The following is a 17,327-nucleotide window of genomic DNA, read 5'->3' as shown; positions in this document are numbered from 1 at the left end:
AGTTCCCCTACAAGTTCATTTTTTCAATTTCCAAAAATGAAACATGATTTTTCAATTCGTTTATTTCAGATTTGAAACTTTGCAAGGGAACTGACTTAATGTCAAATGAACTTACTTCAGGAACAAACTCTTTTATTGTGATAACTCAAGCTTAACAAGTAGTTCTCATTTTTAAGATTTTCGAAATCCTCTTTTAATTTAAGATTTTTGTCAAACAACTCGAAAAATCTTTTCTCAATATCAATCGAACATTTTAAGCCAAGAGGTATGTTCCTTTGCAACATTAAAGCATGTTGACATTGTTTTAGTTTAATGACTCATCTTTGCAATCATTTACACGTCAACAATAAACTCAAATAATTTTCTTTACTTAAAGAATTAAGACGATTTTGATAGTGTCTAGACTTGCCTCAAGAGATTCAATCTCTTCATCAGATTCGGAATTGTCAAGAGCCATAAGACAGAAGTTTGCAGTCTCCTCATTTGGTTGAGGATCATCTTCTTCTTCAGAGTCAGAGTCTCCCCATGCAGCAACCATAGCTTTCTTCATATCAGATCGAGTATAGGAATTTTTGTATTCCTTGTTCCTATCTTTGCTTGTTCCCTTCCTTTGCCTTTGTCTTGTTCCCATTGGGGACATTCCTTGATGAAGTGCTCGGAACTGCCACACTTATGACAAACAAGTTTGTTAGAATATGTTGAACCCTAGTTTTGATGATGTCAAAAGAACAAAGATGCAAACTAAGTAGTGAACTAATGAGTTATTTAAGTGTATGATGTTTAAGGTATCAGTGAAAGGAACAAGGAGAATACTAAGTCAAGGAAGAAGTCAAGAGAGGATTTCAAAGACTAAGTAAAGATGTTTCTAGAAGTTGATACTGGAGCAGCATTGGATCAAGAAGAATAAAAGCAAGGCGTTTTATTTTCTAGTTCCATTGTAAAAGGAACAAGTAATGTTGGTAAGGAACATTGGTAGTCTTATTTGAGAATGAGAGTTTGTTCCTTTCTAAGGAACAAAACTAAATGGCACTAATCAAATCTGTTAAAGGAACTTGACAATTTAAGAGGAACTAGACTTATGAAGTTGAGTAAGTCATGCCTAAATATTATGAAGTTGAGTAAGTCATGCCTAAATATTAGGTAACCGTTTTTCTCTAAGTAAAAATCAGTTTCAGTAGAAAATCTTTTAAACTAAGGAAAAGATTTTGTTTTTCGAAAAAGATAAGAAAATTATTATTCGGTTTTTAAAGATTTTATTTAAAGATAATATTTTCTTAAAAGATTTATATTAAATCTGTTTTAAAGTTGAACTGATTTTCGGATAAAAGCTCAAGCAACTGCTATAATCTAGGAGCAGTACCAACAACATGTCCACGTTCAAAAAGAGATCATGGGATCATGGGGTGTGTTAAGGAACGTGTTCCTTAAGGGAAGGAACAACATGGGATAATGGTTTTAAACATGAACACATTTTTATTTCCCACGTTCTACATTATTATTACTATAAATATTGAAGCGTAAATAAATTCCAAGCTGTGTCTGACTAAATAATTAAGTGAGTTTAACTAATTAAGCGTCAGTGCCTTCATTCTCTCATAATAGCCATTTATTCTTTGCTTACTTACTCTAATTCCACTAAGCTTATTTCGATCAGTTGTATTTTGGTTTTTGGGGTACGGGGATTTTTAGTGAAATTCTGTAAGAGAGAAGCTTTGAGTAAAGCTAGTAAGAGTGAGAAAACTTCGAGTGAAGTTGAGAGGAACTACTGTTAAGGGAACAGTGGCTCAGGAACTCAAGGTGTGGCTCGAGAATAGAATTAGGTTGTAACAAAGTTGTTTGGCCTAATTAGTGAAAGAGTTGAGTTTAAAATCCCTAGTGGTCGAGGTTGTTTCTTCTTGTTGGGCCCAAGAAGTTTTTCCTCGTAAAAATCCCTTGTGTTCCTCTAGCGTGTTTATTTGTTTAAGTTTAAATTTCCGCAAAAAGTTACGTTTATTTCTACACATACAATTCACCCCCCCTCTTGTAGTGTTCCTAGGGAAATAACAATTGGTATCAGAGCAACAACTCACGACAGATAGGAAACCTTATTGAGAAAAAGATCCAAGCAAGAATGAATACCACCGAGAAACTTGAGGAAGGTTACTCTACGCAAAGGCCTCCCATGTTCAATGGGAAGTACTACAACTACTGGAAGAACCGCATGAAGATATTCATCAAAGCTGAAAACTATCAGGTATGGAGGGTCATTGAAGTTGGTGATTTCGAAGTCACAACTACAAATGACAAAAATGAGGTAACTCTAAAACCCCTCTCTGATTATGACAAATCTAATTTTGAAAAGATGGAAGTAAATGCCATGGCTATTAAACTGTTGCATTGTGGACTTGGACCCTATGAACATAATAGGATCATGGGATGCAAATCCGCAAAGCAAATATGGGATTTACTAGAAGTAACCCATGAATGAACTAATGAAGTCAAAAGATCCAAAATTGATTTAGTTATGAATCAATATGAATTGTTCTCCATGAAAACTAAGGAAAGCATTCGAGATATGTTTACTCGTTTTACTAACATTATTAATGAGTTAGCTTCTCTTGGAAAGTTTATTTCATCCGAGGAACAGGTTCGAAAGGTTCTTAGGAGTCTTCCTAAGGGCAGATGGATGGCTAAAGTCACTGCTCTTCAAGAAACAAAAGACTTCACTAAGTTCAACTTAGAACAGCTGGCAGGGTCACTTATGACTCATGACACTAGTGGAAAAAAGTGCTTTTGCTACTTGTCAAATGCTCCGGTTATTTTACAAACGTAGCATTTGATGATTTTCTTTAATATTTTGATAAAAAAATTTAACAAATGCTCTGGCTAAACGGAGCATTTGTGTTTCCTCCTTTTTAAAATTTTTATTTTCCCTCGATTCTAATTACTCCCCGCACACCACTTTAGTTTCGCTCACCTCTGTTCTCTCGCTCTTCCTTCCCATCAAACTGGTTCTCTTTTTTTCTCTTTTCCCCTCTTCACTTCGATCTCTCTCATCTTCCAGACTCAACCTCCAGCCAACAACCCTTAGTTTGATGAATGTCAGTCGCAAGCTTCATGCGTCCCTTCTCATGAAACATTCCGTTACTAATCTCCAGCACCATGTCCATCTCCATGTCGATCGTGATTCGTGCAACATTTAGGGTTTCAACTCATCATGATTTCCATCCCTTTCTTCAACATCAAAGTCAAAATCCATTCGCACTCATACAATGACTTTATTCATCGTCTTCTTCCCCAAATCAATCGGATCCTAACTCTAACCCTAGTAATTCAAAACTGAAGCATCAGGAAATTGAAGGTCCAACCGTTGAGAACGATCTCTCTCCTCTTGCCTAAGAGACCAGAAAGGTTACTCATTCTTTCTCCATGTTCTCAAATCTCTCGATTCTTTAACCCTAACTATTTCTTCTCGCCTTTTTCTCGCTCCTCTTTCTCGGTCCTTTCTGATCGTGAAATTTCTAGGGTAAGATGACCTTTCAGAATTTTGGAAGTTTTTTGCTATAAATTCAACAATAGATGTGGTTGGCTTAGCAACAGCAACAACAGGAACTACAACAGCAGATGTGGGCTCAAAAACGTGTGCAAAAAATGTCAGCCAACCTCCGCAATATCCGCCAGCCAACGTTGGTGTTAATTGGTACTTGTTTTGCTTTGTCAGGCGAGGCAGGCCCGTAGCAAAGGGTGTGCAAAGTGCCCCTTTGCACAGGGCCCCCAACCTAAAAAAAATTGGTTTAATTTGGAGGGCCCAATTTTCTATTTTCTGCTTTGTAGTTTGAGATCAGTAAAGGAAATTCTAGCCCATACTTCACGTTTCAATTCTTCCGTCTGCAATATTTCCTTCCTCGTAATCACGCCACTAATTACTCTTTCCTCAAACTCCTCCCTCTATCTTGATTCACGCTCCATTATTCATTGATTCACCTTCCTTATTCTTCAAATCTTTCAAACTTTTTTGATTCTTCGATCAATTCTTTCTCGAATTTTTTTTATCTTCATCAATTTTCTCTATTATATATGGAAAGTTGGGGTTTTTTTCTCTGTTTAACGGGGAAAAATTTATCTTTACTCAATTTGAGATTGTCATTCATTATCAATGGCAAGCAACGATTAATGTTAATTTCTCCTAATTTCTTCCTATCAAACGGCTAAATTTTGAGAGGACTATATAAAGGAGTAATCTTCAAAATTCTTAATCATCTACTTCCCAATTCTCAATCGATACATGCAAAGAAAGTGGAATATACAAGACTCAATCATCTCAATTTTCAAGTTCGAAGTTCCCATTGACAATCTTAAATTCAAGTAAGTAGTATTTTAATTTTCTTGATTCTGTTTTAATTTTAAATTTAATTATTTTTTCTGCAATTAATTTTTATGGTCGAATTTTGAAAAGGTATTGGTAATTACAATTTCGAAAAATTCAAGGTGCTTGTTGTTGCTAATTACAAAGTATTCATCTGCTTATCGGGTTGAATCGTCGAGTTGGACCTCATTGGAATGTTGCTCTCTGAAATATTGGTTAAAAAAATGCCAACATGTTGAGATGGGGGGTGATTTTGTGATTTCTAATTGCTTGAATAACCATTGCCGTAAATAAAAACTGGATTTTTAATCTCTTTATTCTACTGCCACATGTAATTAGACTCTCATTGAGAAATTGACAAAGGCCTGGTTTATATATTGAAGATTTGGTTATTGTTATGTAATTCAATAAATGTTTCTTGATTCCTCTTGATGCATGTGAATGATTGTGCCCTCAAGTTTTTTTTTTTTCATTAATTTATTCATCTTCTCCACCATAGTAGTATATGCAGTATATGTTTATGGAATTTGAACTGTTTCATACCAAGTCTTCACCACTGCCATTGTTTGTTTCTCTTTAATTACTTTCTCTGATTTATTTCATCTGATTAATTTCAGATTTTTATTTTTCTCCAATTATGTGTGTCTTTATGCTTGGATTTAAGTAGTTTTATTTTTAAATTGTATAAGAATTCATCAGTCAGTAACTTAATTGACATATATTTTTTGCAAATCTGCAATTTTTCTATGCGACTTCATTTGTGAGTAAGCAGTTTGAGAATTTTAATGCGACTATAAAATGTAATTATATTATACATCTTTATGCGACTGAATTTCTGCAAATCTAAAATGATCTTTTAATTTTTTGTGTTGAAGGTTAACTTTGTTTGAACGGACTCGACGTGACTTTGAGATTGGAGAAATTTGATCAGAGGATGTTATTGATATAAACTTCACTATCCAGGTTATATTAATCCATTTGGAACTTAAATCTAATTGTTAAATTGCTGAAATCTTTTATGAGTTTGTAGATAATGGCCCCTAATACTAGAAAATATGATTGTGGATATGAAAAGCGTAAGAAAAGGAAAAAAATGGAATTATTGATTGAGTCTCAAAAAGGAGCTCTTGATAAATTCATCATCAAAGAACCACAAGTTACTAATGATAATGTTGAAAATGAAAATGTTGATGTTGAATCTCCAATAAATCTTGAAAATGATATTAATGTTGAACATGTCAATGATGTGTCTATTGTGAATAATGATGTCAATGATGTACCTATTGTGAACAATGATGTCAATGATGTGCCTAATGATAATCTTAGTGTTGATAATGTGCGTAATGATAATCCTACCTTTGACAATGCGCCTAATGATACTCTTAATGTTGATGATGTGCCAATTGAAAATGTTGATGATATGCATAATGACAATTTCGATCCATGTGAGACTAATTATATGCCTAATATATATGATCCAAGAGTTTGGGATGGTCTCGATTCTAAAATGATTGATCTATTAGTACAAAAGGGACCTAAAAGAGATTATTCTATTGTGAAAGGTCCTAAAGATAAATTCTCTAGGCGATTTACTGCTAATTTATATACTAGAGTTTTATCAAATGGTGAGAAATGCGATAGAGATTGGCTTGTTTATTCAAAAGAGCTTGATAGGGTTTTTTGTTTTTGCTGCAAATTATTTAAAAAAGGAATTGGTAGGGGTCAATTAACAAATGAAGGTTTTTCTGATTGGGGTCATATTGGCATAAGACTAAAAGAACATGAGACAAGCATGGATCATGTTAAAAATATGACCACTTGGTATGAGTTGCGTCTAAGATTTCAAAAGAATCAAACTATTGATAAGACAACTCAAAGATTAATTGAGAAAGAAAAGGATCATTGGAAAAAAGTGTTGAAGAGAATTATTTCAGTTGTCAAATTTCTTGCTAAACATAATTTAGCATTACGTGGTTCTAACGGAAAACTCTACCAAAAAAGTAATGGTAATTTTTTGGGCTTAATTGAGATGTTGGTAGAGTTTGACCCAATTATCCAAGAACATGTCAAGCGTATTACTAATAATGAGACTCAATTTCATTATCTTGGTCATACCATCCAAAATGAGTTGATACATTTACTCGGTTCCGCTATAAAAACTGAAATTATTAAGCAAATCAAACAAGCAAAGTATTTTTCAGTGATACTTGATTGTACTCCTGATGTTAGCCATCAAGAGCAAATGACTTTGATATTGAGATATGTGAATGTTACTACAAATCCTGTTTGCATTGAGGAATCTTTCTTAGGATTTTTGAATGTAAATGATACAACTGGACAAGGGCTTTTTGATGTTTTAATAAATGAGTTGAAAAATCTTGATCTTGATGTAATCGATGTGAGAGGCCAAGGTTATGATAATGGATCAAATATGAAAGGCAAACACCAAGGAGTTCAAAAGAAATTGTTGGATTTGAATTCTAGAGCTTTTTATACATCTTGTGGTTGTCATAGCCTAAACTTGACATTATGTGACATGGCCAACTCATGTAGTAAAGCTAGAGATTTTTTTGGAGTCATTCAACGCATATATACAATTTTTGCAGCTTCCACTAAGAGGTGGCAAATTTTGAAAGACAATGTGAAAAAAAGAACTCCTAAATCTTTATCCTCTACTCGTTGGGAGAGTCGGTTAGAAAGTGTTGAGGCTATTAGATTCCAAATGTCAGACTTACGAGAAGCTTTACTTGAAGTAGGTGATTGTGATAACGATTCTAAAATAAAAAGTGAAGCTAAATCCTTAGCAAATAATGAGCTTGGTGATTTTGAGTTTTTAATTGCAATAATAATTTGGTATGACATATTATGTGCAATTAATTCGGTAAGCAAGCTTTTACAATCAAAGGATATGCAAATTGATTTGGCTATGGGAAAAATAAGGGGTTTGATTTTTTTTTTGTAGAAGTATAGAGAGAATGGTTTTGAAGATGCCTTGAATAGTGCTAAAAAACTTGCAGTGGAAATGGATATTGATCCTATCTTTCCTCAAAGGCGTGAAATTCGAAGAAAAAAACATTTTGATGAAAATCCAAGCACATCATCAAATGCTCCATTATCTGCACAAGAATCCTTTAGAGTTAATTATTTTCTTTACATTGTTGATCAAGCAATCAGCTCTCTTAATAAGAGGTTTGAGCAATTTGAGGAATATGAAAGTATATTTGGTTTCTTATTCACTTCTCATAATTTGAAGTCATTGGATGATTTGAGTTTAAAGTCTTCATGTATTAAACTTGAATATGCACTGAAATTTAATGATCAATCTGATATTGATGGGAATAAATTATTTGTAGAGTTGAAGTTGGTTAGAGAAATTTTGTCTGACGACATAGAGGGACCTCTTGACATTTTGAACTTAGTGAAAGATTTGTATTGGTGTCCTAATGCAAGTGTTGCTTATAGAATTTTGTTGACTATTCCTGTAACTGTTGCATCTGCAGAAAGAAGTTTCTCAAAGTTGAAGCTATTGAAGTCATATCTTCGTTCAACAATGTTACAAGAGAGACTTAATGGATTGGCATTGATAGCAATTGAGAATGATCTTTTGGAGAAAGTAGAATATGAAGATTTAATTGATAATTTTGCTTCAAAGAATGCTACTAGAACCGCACTTTTTAGATAGAAGGTTGTTATAAAGTTTAATTTGTATTAATTTACTATTATTGATTTGAATAAAAATTTGAAAATTATGGTGTTTAAAAAGATATTTTTTATGTTGAAAATGAATATGTATATGTATAGGGTCCAATTTTGATTTTAGAACAGGGCCCCATAAATCACTAAGACGGCCCTGAGGCGAGGTACATCAAACCTATGGATTGATTATTTGATGTTTTTCTTCTGATATTTTCCTATAAAATCGGTGATTTAATTTCGTAAGGTTGACGTTTTTTGATTTAGCTCATGAAAAATATTTGATCTTTTATGTTGTTCTTCATCAGTTCTTATGCGGTTAAATTATTGGGGAAGATTATTGAGTTATTGGTGATGATTTTCTACTAGTTTTGGGAGAGATGAAGATTACCTAACATCAATTAGTTATCAATATGATTGGATTTTGACTTGTCAAAAATGCATTGCTAACTGCTGCATACCCTATGTTCTTGAAATTATAGTCAGCATCTTAAGTTTGAGTTGTTCCAAAATTATAGGCCATTTTTTTTATTTTTGAGAGAATGTAAGTTAAACTTTGAACTTCTCCTACTCTGAATCAGGATTTGTAAGCAAAAATTACCTTTTCTTATGGTGGACACATTAAAATTATGACTAATGGAAGATAGTTATGGTTTTTGATTTAACTCATTTTTGAAAGTGATTCTTGTTCTAATCCAACATATTATGTAGGGAAGAAGGTAATTTTTTGTTGACAATTGTAAATCAATTACCATAATGCTACTGTTATGAGTTCTTCAGTACTCCATTACTTCAGTTATAGTCATAAAACGTATTTCCTCGTTCTCTTTGGGAAAGTAACATTATTCTGTTTATATTACCTGGAAACTATTGCAGAATAAGCCTGCTGCAGCTGGATCTTCATCTGTGTCTGCAGACCTTCTAATCCGGTAAACATTAATACTTATGTATATCTATCTTGCTACTGTAAACATGATGTTTCCTTTCTTGCGGTTTACTGAGATATAACTTCCATGGTGTTTTGTTTGGTGAGTGATGCTGAATATAGTTAGTTTCTCAGGTTTATTGATTAAAATGCACCGTTTTATTTTATATTCTATAGATTTGGGAGTTTTGATGTTACTAATGATTTTTAATATAGGGATTCCAGTTGCCTACTATCCACGATAAACATATGAATAAAGATTTATTTTGAAGTTTTCTATTATATTATATTAGACTTTTCTTGATTAATCTTAGTTTCTGTCTCCATTTTGTGTTTCTTTATTTCTTTATTTTTTTGGACCTGGGTGGTGTTTTAAGTAGATGATTGTCTCTTCTTGATGGTTTACTAATAGTACAATGGTTAACTGGGGTTGACATGCTATAGCATTCTCTCCTGTGTTGAGCAATGATTACGACATCTCATGATGCTAATCTCTTGAAGTTGCACGAGGTTTCACCTTTGGCTCTCAAACCTAATCCTTACCTGGCGCAAGAGTTATTTAAACAGTGGCTTTTGCTTCCTGAAACCAATTGCCTAGTAAGTCCTTTCATTTTGTTTATGGAAGTTTTTCTTATAGGTTATTTTTGTTGTGTTAGATTATGGTGTGTTGATAGTTGATCTGAAAATCGCGATTGGTACTTAGATCTTTCTCTCTTCTTCTTTTGCTTTTCTTTTTCGATCTAGGGTTCTGCTATATTATTGTTCAATTATTTGACTTTGTAATTTCTTAAATTTGGGAATGATTCTGGTTATGAATATGGGAAAATTAGCAGTCAATATCTTTTTTCTAATCACAATAAAGAAAGAAAGAATAATCTAGTAGCTTACATCCTTGAAATGATTTTTTTTTAGAAATAACAAGATTGAATTGGCACGAGAAAGAGCTTTAATGATGGTTTGAACTTGGTCTTCTTACATGGAAATTTTACTCCATATTAGGTTGGCACTCCAAGCTTTAATTTGTGTTTTTAATTATTGTAACCTCACATTGTATAACATATTTTAAATAAATGAGATGGCAGACTTCATTGTTTAATAGTGAACGAGAATTCTTATTATTTTAGAAGTATCTAAATTGCATTAGACATTTATACACCTAGTGATAAAAGTGATGTGTAGCTTATAAGCTTCTAAATGCATTTGAGGGAAATAGTTTTGTCTTGGATATGGTAAAAGTTGTGTTCAACACTATGATTTTCTTTTCATATATGTCCGCTTGTGCATCAAGTGGATATATATGTGTAGAAGAGTGATGGAAGATCAGTTATTTAGCTTTTCGAGGTGCTTTTGTTTTCATTCTTGATGCACATAGATGAGCTAATTTGTGGGCTGTACATCATACTTGACTTCTTATTTCTCAAACTTGCAGATTGATGCCCATGTTGTGGCAAGTGTGGCAACTTTCACTTTTCCTTGCTCTAACCAGGTGTGGCAGCTTGCAGCAGCTGAATTCATGATCTTAATATTGTAATTTTGTTATATGAAGTTTTTTTATTGCCAACCTAGTCATTTTATTCATGAATATATGCCTATACTCTGCATCAGGAGCAGCTATTACCTGGTCAAGTCCTTATGCACTTACAATGTTATGATTATGTGGTGGCTTCTAGGTTGTTTTAGCACCATTTAATATCAGCAGATTGCAGCCATGGGGTCAGAAGGTAGTAAAGCAGGGGTCTCAATGAAGGGTTCTATTGTTTTCTCCTTGTCCTCCATCGTCTTAGGTAAGCCCTCAACCAATTAATTTGCAGTTTTTTTTTCAAACTTAAGTAGACCTTCTGGATTAACTTTTCCTGCAAGTTCTAGTACTAAGACTTCATTTTGTCATAAGCTATATTACTTAGATAGCTGGACCCAGGTACTCGTGTCTAGCACGGGTATGCATCTTTTAACAGATCTTAGCTCTTGTTGATATTTTGTGGTAACGCTTTCCAGCCTATTCATCTTCTAGTTACTTTATGTAGTTTCTCTTATATTTGATTTACAGCTGATGTTTATTGGTTTTAACCATTAGTATGTAGGTTGATGCTAAAGCATCATGTCCTATGTTGTATGTTCCTAATTGTCTTCTTGTTTCAACTGTGAACTAATCTTTGACCATGTTGCTCGCACACACTTTCCACATTGACTGTTCCTATCTGATTCTGTCAACTATTTTCTAAAACATATAGTTCGTTCCAAGTTCTTGGGATGAGTTATACCTTTCTTCACCATTAGGTGATGATCTTTCTTCATCTTTTTTAATGGATTTATATTATTCATTTTTTATAATCGTTTGTCTAAGACTCATATAAAGCTAATCACTTGATTTTTTACCTGTTGATATATTAACAGAATCACAAGGATGTCTTAGTGGTGGTTGATCCACAAGATTACTCTGCTTTGATAGATTATCTCAATGGAGATCAGGATGACCAACAGTTCCGTAGGAAGCTTGTCTGGAAGGCTTTTCAGCACGTGGCTGCTTATGATTCCGCAGTTTCAGAGTGGCTGTGGAAGGAGACTGAAGGAGGTATGTCTATGTATGTATTATGAGCTATGTATAACACTTCCTGTAGATGGTAGGACTGGCAACTAGCCTTGTCTTTTTCTTTGGGTCAGGAACCCAGGAGAATGTCCTGGTGCCCTTTGTAATCGAGTTTTCCCTTTTTTGATGCTGAGTGAGGTTTACATTGAGTCTGCATGATAACGTTTGGACTCGACCCGGCCCAGCCGAGTCGAGCTCTGCCCGCACAGCTAGGAAGATTATCCGCATTTGAGCTGTTTAACAGAATTAGGAATCGCTAGTTTTCCGCGAAGACTTAATTTGCAAATCCTTAAATTTACTTCCTATGTCTGTAAGTTTAGGGCAATCAAATGCATTTCCCATATTTTCATGAGGAACAAGCTCTCTGCAATTCCAGGGCTGGGCTTTTACAGGCCTCTTTGCGATTGTGGGGTTAGTGCTGCTTGCTTGGTCCCCCTACTCTGCCTAGGCTGGAGGTTCATTAGAGGCACTTAGGTATGGACATTCATGTGGTATTATTTACACAAGAGTTTCAGTTAACATGCTGTTTGCACACTTTTGTTTTGGAATGTTTTTTCTGCACTACTCCCTGTTGTAGGTCACGTCTTTGATCTACTTCATATTTTCTGATAATTCCGTTGAACCATTCTACAGTTAATAAGTAGCATAGTTTTAATAGTAAAATTATCTTTTGTGCTTTAAAATTGCTTACTGTAAACTGCCTATTAGAGAATTTGTTAATGCTATCTTTTGTTAAACTTGCTATTACTAACTGATAATGACTATTGTGTTTTGCTATGAGCTAATTGTGAACTACTAAAGCCAAACAAGGCTTGAATTTTTTAATGTCTCTGTTGCAGCATTTTTTAATGTTTCCATCTCATGTCTCTTCACCTTCTTCAACCATGACTTCCCCCTTTCGGTAAGTGTAAGTCTTCCTTTTTGTATAGCAGTTTTTTTTTTTTTTTTTTTTTTTTTTTTTTTTTTTGTATTGTTGTTAATTTTTTTTTCGGGGTTTTTAATGTTTTACTTCAATCATGAAGTTTGGTTACTTATTCTTTTTTTGGTGATTTATGTGTATGTGGATGTTTTTGTAGTTTACATTAGCTATTATTTCCTGTACTTATAGCTTGTTTTGCTCATATATCATAAAACGTTGATACTTCGTTTTTACTCTGGGTTGATGGGTTTTTCAGATATTAGTTTGCTTAATCAAGAATTATCTATTGATTAAAAAAGGAAATAAATTGGAAAATTATGATTTTTAAAGAGATATCATGCTTGGGTTTATCTGATTTTATATTTTGATATTAGTTTGCTTAATCAAGAATTATCTATTGATTAAAAAAGGAAATAAATTGGAAAATTATGATTTTTAAAGAGATATCATGCTTGGGTTTATCTGATTTTATATTTTATGTCTTTAGATAGTTGTTGTTTCGGGTAAAAACTTGTATTAAGTGGGAATGATCGAGATTAGGGTTGATGAAGGCCTGTCTGCTCGGAGACCTGCACAAAGCGAAGGTTAGACTACCCCGGGGGTGGATCCGGGATCGCCCCTCCGACGATCAAGTCAGTAAGTGTATTGATTAATGGTTGCCAAGTGTGCTGTCTAGGATTGCGTACCTCAATGACTGGGAATCTGCCCGGCATTTATAGGCGTTGAAAAGTGCGAGGACATTCCCTGCCATGTAGGCACGGAATTTAAGGCATGTGGGCCCCACTGGGGGGGCTTCCACGCTGGAGGGGAGGATTTAGTCCTGATCACCGGAGGCCCAGGTTTGGGCCCAAACATTAGCCCCACGCGAAATACATGGTGGGGCCCCGGTCGCCATCGTGTGTTTCGCGAAACCCAATGAACCCCAGGCAACTTGAGGGGCCTCAAAGACCTCGCTCGAGATTGCGCAAGAGCCAACGAGCCCTAGGCAACTAGAGCGACTTCAGGGACCTTGCTCGGGGTTGCTTCCAGGGCCAATGAGCCCAAGGGGACTCGAAAGGATTAGGGACTTCGATCGAGGTTGCTTCAAGGGTCAATGAGCCCAAGGCAACTCGAGGGATTTAGAGACTTCGATCGAGGTTGGTTCAAGGGCTAATGAGCCCAAGGCAACTCGAGGGGCCTCAGAGACCTCGCTCGAGCTTGCCTAGGGACCAACGAACCCCAGGCATCTTGAGGAAGTTCAGAGTACTCGCTCGAGGTTGCTTCAGGGGCTAATGAGCCCCAGGCAACTCGAGGGACCTCGGGGGCTTCGCTCGAGGTTGCTTAGGGACCAATGAGCCCCAGGAAACTCGAGGAGGTTCAAGGTTCTCGCCCGAGGTTGCTTCAGGGGCCAATGAGCCCCAGGCAACTCGGGGGACCTCAGAGATCTCGCTCGAGGTCGCTTGGGGGCCAATGAGCCCCAGGCAACTCGAGGAGGTTTAGGGTTCTGGCCCGAGGTTGCTTCTGGGGCTAATGAGCCCCAAGCAACTCGGGGGACCTTAGAGACCTCGCTCGAGGTCGTTTGGGGGCCAATGAGCCCCAGGAAACTCGAGGAGGGTCAGGGTTCTCGCCCGAGGTTGCTTCTGGGGCTAAGGTGCCCCAGGCAACTCGGGGGACCTCAGAGACCTCGCTCGAGGTTGCTTACGGGCCGATGAGCCCCAAGCAACTCGAGGGGATTTAGAGACTTCGTTCGAAGCTATCGACCGGGTTTGTATAACTTGAAGGAGTTCTGAGTCTTTGCTCGTGATTGTGGGGCTGGTGAGCCTCGAACAACCTCGAGGAAGTAGCCTCGCTCGACATTACCCAGGCTTCCCTGGTTCACTCGAGGGGTATGACGCTGTAGCGCTTGACGGGCGCCAATCTCGATGATGAAGCCGATCGAGATATCCCTCACTCGATCAGGGTGAGGTGCCTAAGGGTAGGGCTTTGGCCTCCATCTGGGCGCGACTGGCCCAGGGAGTTAGAGCTCCGGCGGAGGGGTTTTTTGCGAGAATATGACCGTTTTTACGTTGGGTCGAGTTAGGTTCATAGTCAAGCCTTGGAGGAGTAGGGTGGTACTGGTCCAGGATGCTTAGCACTCTCTTAGGCTTTTGAGGAGGCCCATTGACGTGGCGTCTTGAGGTGGTTTGGAGTCTGTCGGAAGGTAAACCGTCCTTTTCAGGCGGTCTATATAAGTGAAGATAGGTACTTTGATTTTGTCTCATTTGCGTTGCTCTGATCCTTTTGAGAATCTTACTTCCCTTCTTTCTTTACCATCTCGAGAGCCCTGAAGATTGATAGCTTCTCCTCGTGGTGCAGACGGATTTTGAGGGCGTGCTCTTAAACAAGGTACGACCTCTTTCCTTTTCCTTTTTATTGCCCTTATGGACCGCTTTGTGTGGAGTCCTCCATCGATGGACCTGGGGAGAGCTTCTTCTAGCTCGGGGACCCCTCCTCCCTTTCTAGAACCTTTGTTCGACGGGATATTCATCGGGGGGATCCCTAGGGTGTCTGTGGCTTTTGATTGCATGGACCCTACTCAGGTCCCCGACGCCCTACCATACTCGAGCGACAGGTTATCCGTGCTTTCTGGTGGGGAGGGGGAGCTAGATAATCCCCCCCACCTTGTTACGATTGCTCGATCCCGAGCCATTAAGAGTTACTTAGATTATCTCCTCGATAATCAGGTTGTTCGAGTGATGGAAGAGAGCAACGAGAGTAACTCTCTTACCGCGAGCACTAGCGGTAGGAGTGAGGAGAAGGTCACGCTGCCAAAGGGAATAGCCCACTTCCACAATCGAGGGCCGTTTGAGGACTTTTTGTCGGAGAACCTCCGATTTCTCGAGAGCTTGTACTTCATCAGACACCCCTATGCTCTTTACATTTCGGAGCCCGTAGAGACGGTCTGTACTCCTCCAACGAGCTTACCTCGAGGTGGGGCTGAGATTCCCTATAGACCCTTTCATAACCGAGGTACTAAATTATTATGGCCTGGCCCTATGTCAACTGATGCCCAACAGTGTGGGCTCGATGGTTGGCTTCCTGGCCATTTGCAAGCTGATGGGTACCCAGCCTTCACTGATACTATGGAGGAATATGATGAAGTTGGTTGTCATGTCCTCAAGCTCGAACGGAGAGGGCTGGTGGAGCTTTCAAGTCCGTTTTCCCTACAAGGTTGTGGGTACTATGCCATCAAACCAACAACACTTTCGTACTGAGTTCCTGTACGTATATCGAGCTGAGCCGTGGGATTTCCCAGTGGTTCCTTTGGTTGAGGGCCCCAATCTATGGATGAACAGATCAGTGCCCCCCATGTCCAGGGAAGAGGCTCGGGTTGCCATTTACAGCCAGTGTCTCACCGTCCTCGAGAGGGGTGATAAGAAACAAGTGCCTCAACACTGGAACCCTGCTGTGGACGACCTAAGCAACGAGCACTTCTTGTCGACAATGGGGTCAAGCCCGGCCTATCCTCAGGGTAGGGACTTTGTATGCTTAAGGCCCTCGATCTGCCTTTATTTTTAATGTACTGATTGTTTTACTTTGTTTTTGGCAGTCATAGCTCGCCAAGAACTTGACGAGGAGATGCAGAAACGCTTAACCGCTAACCAACGGGTTCAGGAGCAGCTCAAGATGAAGCTATCGAAGGGCGAAGTCAAAGTCCCCCGGGCCCCGAAGGTAACTTTCGCTCGAATTATATCTCGCTTAGTATATTTGCTTTATCTCACTCTTCCCTTTCCTCAGGATCCTTCGAAAAGGTTGAAGGTCCGCCCTCCAACGAGGTCCGCTATTATTACCCCTCGAGGGGATGCCGAGAGGAGAAGTCGTCGATGTAGAGGACGTCTCTCGAGCTGCAAGGGAGGCCTCGAGGTCTAAGGGAAAATCGACCGCAACATCGGAGGCCGAGGACTCTTTGGCCCAAGGGGAGGTGTTTCCTCTTGCTAAGAAGAGAAAGGCGGTGGAGACCGAGGAGGACCTTCGGGACTTCACACAGAAGTCGACCCTTGAAAAAGCCAACCTCTTTGATTCGTTGGCCAAGAGGCTCGTTTCGAGGCCCGACTTGACGCTGATTCGAGGTCTGTCGGAGGAGGAGGAAGTCGAGCAGCTTCACTCGTCCTGGATTGATGTAAGTTGGAATTTCTCCTGGGCCTAGTCTTTATTCTTGCTTATACTTTCTAACTTGGTTTGTTTCTTTCAGCACTCGATCTGTATGACGGTAATGAGTCATCGATGCACTACCGGCTTCCGCAAGCTTCGAGAGGGTCTGAAGGAGAAGACGAGGCTGTGTGAGGAGCAGGCTAAGGAGATCGAGGCACTGAGCAAGAAGCTCAAGGATGAGAAGGTAGTCTGGGCTGATGAGAAAGCCGCCCTCGAGAACACGATCAAGGACCTAACGAGCCAAAGAAACAGTGTCCAGCGTAAACGAGACGAGATAATCGAGGAATGGAAAACCTCGAAGTGTAGTCTTGAATTCGCGGCGGACATGGGTCTAGACGCATCTGAGGTGGCCGCTCGAGAGGTGGTAGATAGGCTCCAGGCTGCCTTTAGGAAGGTCTATCCTCAAGCCAGCTGGTCTCCGGTTGAGGCAGAGTACAACATCTCCGTTGATGCGGCCTTTCACGAAGGTCATGAGGCCAGCCCTGTGCTTGAGGCGAACGATGCCATTAATGCTGCTGAGATTTTGGGTGAGGACCCCCAACAAGTCGGGGACCCTCAAGCCTCTGCGGAGCCCGGGGTTCAGGAGGAGGTGGTTCCAGAGAGCTCGAATGACCAAACGGCCTCGAACGAGGGCTCCTCTGATAGCGAGGAGGTCGAATCGGTCTCTGAGACTTCCGAGAGCGATTCC

The 17,327-nt window shown here is 38.6% G+C and overlaps 1 long non-coding RNA gene across 3 annotated transcripts; it reads left to right on the top strand.

Moving 5' to 3' along the window:
• Positions 1-3,476: 3,476 nt before the first annotated feature.
• LOC104884508 (uncharacterized) lies at positions 3,477-13,505 on the top strand. 3 transcript variants are annotated; one of them, XR_008968387.1, is made up of 6 exons: positions 3,477-3,679; positions 8,915-8,967; positions 9,465-9,560; positions 10,393-10,449; positions 10,569-10,747; positions 11,358-13,505. It is a non-coding gene; the product is annotated as an uncharacterized LOC104884508 (long non-coding RNA). The 3 variants fall into 3 exon arrangements; XR_008968388.1 differs by having other exon boundaries at positions 9,408-9,560; positions 10,575-10,747; XR_788735.4 differs by having other exon boundaries at positions 9,408-9,560.
• Positions 13,506-17,327: the final 3,822 nt, after the last annotated feature.

The sequence above is a fragment of the Beta vulgaris genome, chromosome 1 (genome assembly GCF_026745355.1).
Source record: "Beta vulgaris subsp. vulgaris cultivar EL10 chromosome 1, EL10.2, whole genome shotgun sequence".
NCBI lineage: Eukaryota > Viridiplantae > Streptophyta > Magnoliopsida > Caryophyllales > Amaranthaceae > Beta > Beta vulgaris.
The sequence above is the reverse complement of the archived record's forward strand: the minus strand, read 5'-3'. Positions and strand labels throughout refer to the sequence as shown.